Raw genomic sequence first — 6761 nt, forward strand, 5'->3', positions numbered from 1 at the left:
TATTTATTAGAAGCTTCTTCGTCTTGTAACTAAGATCAAAGTGTAGTTTCTTTTTCCATCAGCAAAATATATGACTTCTTAAAAATAATTTTTAAATATTTAATAATAAGATCAAAGTGTAGTATATTACGCTTCAGCAAAAATGACTTATTAAAAATTATAATATTCATTAAAAGCTTCTTCGTCTTTAAGCTAAGATGAAAGTGTAGTTTCTGTTAAAAATGTCTCACCACGTTCACCATTAAAATTGAATTGATCTATACCATACATACTAGTTAAGTTCAATAGATTCAACAAAATTTAAGTATCACGAATTAAAACTAAAAATTATTTAAATAAATTTTCATAACTTAAACCAAATTAAGGTTAAATCATTCCATATTTTTATTTATTAAAATTATCGGGAAGAATTTCTGAGTAGAAATTGTCGAATATTCCAATTCAAATCCATAAAATTAATATTTACCCGTAAAAACCTAATAATAATTTCTCGAATTGGATAAAAGAACATCGGTAAACACTTTTCTCTTTAAATGATGCATACCCATTTCTTTTCTACTAAAGTGAAAGTTATCAGCCACTGCGAATTATTAAGGAAACCACGTACCCATTTGCATTAATATTGACAGCGCACCTTAGACCCCTGCCACGACTCGGAATGCATTAGCAGCGGTTCACTGACACTCGGCGCGATATACAAACAATGAGGTTAAGATATAGACAGTTATAACGTCGGTCATATCAGCTTAAATCCAGGTGTTTCTTACGCCTAATGCTTTGTGACTTTAGAAGAATTTAGGTTTAGAAAATGCCTCGATAAAGACTGATATCCTTGAAGTATTATCTCGACGGATTTAACATTACTTAATTTCTTTCCCGCATCTACAGGCGGCTGTGTAGGCGGATTCTGCTAATCTAAAAACAAATCTAAAGATACACTTCGTTGCTCATTAAAAGTGTCCGCGATTTTTATTGGGACCGGCATCTTACCATCATTGGGAACATCGCAAATGTCCGACTTTGATTGTTTCGACAGAATTTGGACGATTCTTATCCATATTTAACTTAAAAGTTTAATTTTAATTTAATATTAAAAGTATATTGATAGAAATGACCACCATTATAAAATATAATTAAATGCACATAATATAATATGTATAATACATAATTTAATCCCAATTTCTTTCAATTTTGGTTAGAATAATCATAAATGTTTCAAATTATATTATATTATTTATTAGGGAACATTTTATATCTTATAAAATACAATAATAAGTAAAATTATAAACAGAAGTGTAAAATAAATCTAATTAGATAATTATTAATTTCATTATTCTGAATAAATTGTTAAATACTTCTTTCGTGATATATATTATACACTTTTGGTATTACAGATGATTTTTTTACGATTGAACCTCGCGGCCTTCGAACGAAATTACGTCACGCATTGTTTTTTTTTTTAAATTACAGAGTGAAAATTTTGAATTTGATATAGCCTAAGTAGGTGCAGTAAAACACGAAATAAATGTTGGGCAGTAATACAGTGAACCGACGAAGGTACTTCAGATAAAATACCGCAGGCGTTTACTTGTCTACGTGAAAATATTTTTACAACTAATTTAGCGTCTACGATAAATTATTTTAGCGTCTTGGTGAATATATATTTTTTAACTGATTGAGCGTCTTCGTGAATTTATTTTTTTAACTGATTGGGCGTCTTCATGAATTTATTTTTTTTAACTAATTTAGTGTCTACATGTATATTTTTTTAAACTAATTTAGCGTCTTCGTGAATATATATTTTTTAACTGATTGAGCGTCTTCGTGAATTTATTTTTTTAACTGATTGAGCGATTTCGTGAATTTATTTTTTTAACTGATTGAGCGTCTTCGTGAATTTATTTTTTTAACTGATTGGGCGTCTTCTTGAATTTATTATTATTATTATTATTATTATTATTATTATTATTATTATTATTATTATTATTATTTTAACTAATTTAGCGTCTATGAGAAAATATTTTTCTAACTAATTTAGCGTCTACGATAAAAAAAAATTCTAACTAATTTAGCGTCTATGAGAAAATATTTTTCTAACTAATTTAGCGTCTACGATAAAATATTTTTCTAACTAATTTGAGGTCTATGAGAAAATATTTTTCTAACTAATTTAGCGTCTATGAGAAAATATTTTTCTAACTAATTTAGCGTCTACGATAAATTATTAACTAATTTAGCGTCTATGAGAAAATATTTTTCTAACTAATTTAGCGTCTATGAAAAAATATTTTTCTAACTAATTTAGCGTCTACGATAAAAAAAAATTCTAACTAATTTAGCGTCTATGAGAAAATATTTTTCTAACTAATTTAGCGTCTATGAGAAAATATTTTTCTAACTAATTTAGCGTCTATGAGAAAATATTTTTCTAACTAATTTAGCGTCTACGATAAATTATTTTAGCGTCTTCGTGAATAATTTTTTTAACTGATTGAGCGTCTTCGTGATTTTATTTTTTAAACTAATTTAGTGTCTACTTGTATATATTTTTTAACTGATTGAGCGTCTTCGTGATTTTATTTTTTTAACTGATTGAGCGTCTTCGTGATTTTATTTTTTAAACTAATTTAGTGTATACGTGTATATATTTTTTAACTGATTGAGCGTCTTCGTGATTTTATTTTTTTAACTGATTGAGCGTCTTCGTGATTTTATTTTTTAAACTAATTTAGTGTATACGTGTATATATTTTTTAACTAATTTAGTGTCTACGTGTATATATTTTTAACTAATTTAGTGTCTACGTTAAAGTATTTTTTAACGAATTTAATGTCTACGTTAAAGTATTATTCCAACGAATTTAATGTCTACAATTATTACTTTGCTGAAAATTTTTTGGAATGAAAACCACTTTTTCAGAAAGGTAGAAAATGTAAAGCAAGACGTTGATTGAAAATCTTTAAAAGCCGCTACCTCGATAAAAGTAATGTTAAATTGAGAAGCGCTTTCCAGTAGTTAAACTGGCTTTGTTTGAGTAGGAACCCAAAAAAACTCGTTTACAGATTCGCAAGTACCATTTGAATAAAATGAAAGTGAAAGTTACTTTCCTGGCAATTCAATAAAAGGTTTTTTCGATTGATTAATTTGCCCATGCGGTGATTCTTCAACTCCGTCTGACACCCTAACATATTTAAGGAAAAAATAAATGCGACCTTATGCACATATTTTATGAAATTAAACTTTAAATTATATTTAAGACGGACAATTCTTCAATTCGATCAGAAACCCCGTTGATACAACCCGTCAATACCTGTTAAAGGTGTCAAATTTGTCTTCAAAATACTGAATGTTAATGTAATAGCAGAGGTGGAATATGGCTTTAAATTGAACGTTTGTAACGTCATACAGCAGAAATAACAGCTTACAAGGAGACTACCCGAGGTGTTACATACCGATTTTGTTCAAACTCAGGGGATTGGTAGAACTTCATGTAACTTGAAAAATCCTAAAATGATTTTATTCAATGGACAACGGGTTTGCCATGGCAACGAAAAATGTTTTTGACAACATAAAATTGAATTTTTACCATTGAAAATAACATGGGATTTTGACCGATTTCCCCGTGATAAAAAAATAAAAAAATTGATCAAAATGTGATAAATTTTGATTTTTTTCGTCAATTTTTATCAATTTTTTTATAATTTTGGTATTTTCATTTTTTTTTTTTCAATTTTGTAAATATTTTCACAGGGGGACCCTTGGAATCGGTCAAAATCCCATGTTATTTTCAATGGGAAAAATTTCCATTTTATGTTGTCAAAAACATTTTTCGTTGCCATGGCAAAACCGTTGCCCATTGAATAAAATCCCCTCAGTATTTTCCAAGTTACACGAAGGTCTACCAATTTGAACGAAATCGGTGTCTAACACCTCGGGTAGTCTCCTTGTTAGTGGTGGCTATATAAACAGGGAATAAACAGGTATTAAAACCCAGGCTAAACACTATTAAAGGTTTCGATTGTTGGTTTTTGTTTATAATGCAGAACACACCCAGTTTATTTTCCAAGACTATTATGAATATTTAAATGTCGGAAATCTGATACGCGATAGTTCATTGGTTTTATTTCCGATGGCAGGTAATTAAAAAATTTAATTGTGGTGTTGACGTTCATAAGCCGCTAATTCCTACCAAACATGAAAATACAAATTAATTAACTGTATTGACCTCTTCTTATCCCAATTTTTAAACTTTGAAGGTGTAATTTTCTTAAAGTAAATAACAGTAAACTATCAATATTACATTAATTTGACCATTTTCAAGAGACATGTTTCTTCCAATATCAACCACAGCTGCCTTAAAACCAATATACAATTCTGTTGGGATGCAGCGCCTAAATGTCTCCTAGCGGGAAACTAGTCGCAGAATTCAGCGTTTAAGGGCCCCACGGTGCCATCACGTTTAATCATCAGCTAGGCTAATACCCAAGGCACCACCTTAGGCCTAAGTCATCATGCGACTTTTGAAGCTATTAGTTCAGGTGGCCTGATGCTAAAAGTTCCTTATCAAAAATATAATTTGAATTAGCGTATTTTAATCTGTAGAAATATTAAGAAATATCTGTGTTTTAAAAATCGGACTTGATTTAGAAAATTTCAAATCCTTCTGTGAAAACCTACGACATTTATCACGGTACTCAGATTGGGGGCCCAAATGTTTTCGATTCGCGTAGTATTACAGGGCCACCTAGACGCCTTAATTAAATATGAATTTAAAATTATGGAAATAGCAGATTTGAAATCGGTCGTCTGACACAATTTTTAATTGCACTTCGTCCGATATTTCAATTTATTTTTCTCGAGAAATGACGCAAGACGAGGAAACCCGAATTTACAGCAAGAAGGACCAACTCGATGAAAAATGAACTCGAAACAAATTGAGAAACTGGCTGACAATCGGGGGTTAAAACGGACAGGAAGGAAGTTGAGAATTCCGGGCCAACAGGCTTTTAAAACCCGTTTCAACCACCACGTTTATAAATGTTACGTCTATTCATTTACGATTTGAATTTAAAACTAAGAGTTTGACTCATCACATTTTTTAACCGTAAACGGAACTTACCAACAAAATTCACTCAAGAAATTTCGATTTTGAGAAAACGTTCCTCCAAGAATCAAAGTTCTAATAATTTGTTAATCTTTAAAAGCATGTGGGTAGTAAATGTTTATTTTGCAAATAATTTAACGACGTCGTAAAGTTTTAAGATCGTTTGAAATAGGTTTACTTTGCTCTCGCTGTTGTATTACTATAAAAAGTGTATAACATTAAAGGGTGCTAAAAGTCAAAAATATGAGATGGTTGTGAAATATAAATATAAAAAATTTAGTATGTAACTTAACATATGTAACATAATCAATCATAAGTTTTTATGCCATAAACCAGTTGAAAAAAAAAACACGGAATCCGTAATAGGTGGGGGGCGCAAATCTGTGTTTTCGTTTTTTTTATAAGGAAAAAACCTCCGATTTAATTTTTTTTAACTAAATTGTGCAACAGGACTCGCGAAAATGGAACAAAATTGGAGACTAAACTAAAGATGCATAATTTACCCCAAGATAGTATGTGCTCGCCGTCTGACTGCAACTAATAAATAGCATTTAAATAAAGTCAAAATAAACAGCATAAGTTTTACGTGCTACAAATTTAAGCTCTATGGGTTATTAGCATTTTATATATTTTTTCCCCACAGTTTGGGAAACGACTGCCATAAACTATTTTTCCCTAATGAAACCAAGGGTGCGTCAAGTTAACAAAAAATATGCATTATTTTAAGAACAAAGTCCTGTAAGAATAAATCTTAAAGTAAGAACTCTACAAAATCGTGTCAAACGTATCCGTTCAAAAACGCTAAGCCCTGGATATTTTTAAGCGACTTCTATTGGTACGAGGTCGGTTAATTTAAGTAAATAATTAAGTGCGCACGTGTAAAACATCTGTTTAATATAAATTGAACGGATTTAGCACAAAAACGATTTTTATGTGCTTTTAAATTGAAATTCGTAGGGTGAATGTATTAAGGGAGCAGCCATCTTGAATTTTTTATTGTAAATTACCTCCAAATCCATCTTAAAAATCTGTAGAAAATGATGTCTTTGATCGCTTTAATATTTTCAATTAAAAAAATGCCGGAATTGACCAAATGCCAAGAAATCTTACAAATCTTGCCAGATAATTAATAACTTCCAATTGGTAACGCATCTGAAAGAAAAGTACAAACTCAATTATTCTACGTACTGTGTGAAACAAGATCTATAGAGATGTTATACACAGGCATTCTTATGAGATATTATGCTACATACGATTCTATTATATGGAAGGTAAACATAATTTTCGGTTTTGACTAAATTAATTAAGTTATTATACCATAAATTAGTTATTTAACAAGTCGAGCATCCACTGAAACATAAAACCTGTCTTAACCTAAAGCCTAAAAGGGTTAGGCAAATATTCAAAGAACTTAAACGATTATTTTAAAAATACCAAACGCAACCCTAGAGTTTAAAATCTTTGAGCGCAGAATAAAATATATTGGTTAGGAGGTCAAAAAGTTTAAAACTCAGTGTGAGGGAAAGTTTTAATCCGAAACGGATGGAGTGGGGGAATTGAATTGAAATATTTTTCCAAAATATACCGTATATGACGAAATTGAAAGAATACATTCGGTAGGCCTTGGTAGGTTTATTTTGGCGATAATGATGGGATA

Source organism: Leiobunum rupestre, chromosome 9 (assembly GCF_980474605.1).
Source record: "Leiobunum rupestre chromosome 9, qqLeiRupe1.1.hap1, whole genome shotgun sequence".
NCBI classification, from domain to species: domain Eukaryota; kingdom Metazoa; phylum Arthropoda; class Arachnida; order Opiliones; family Sclerosomatidae; genus Leiobunum; species Leiobunum rupestre.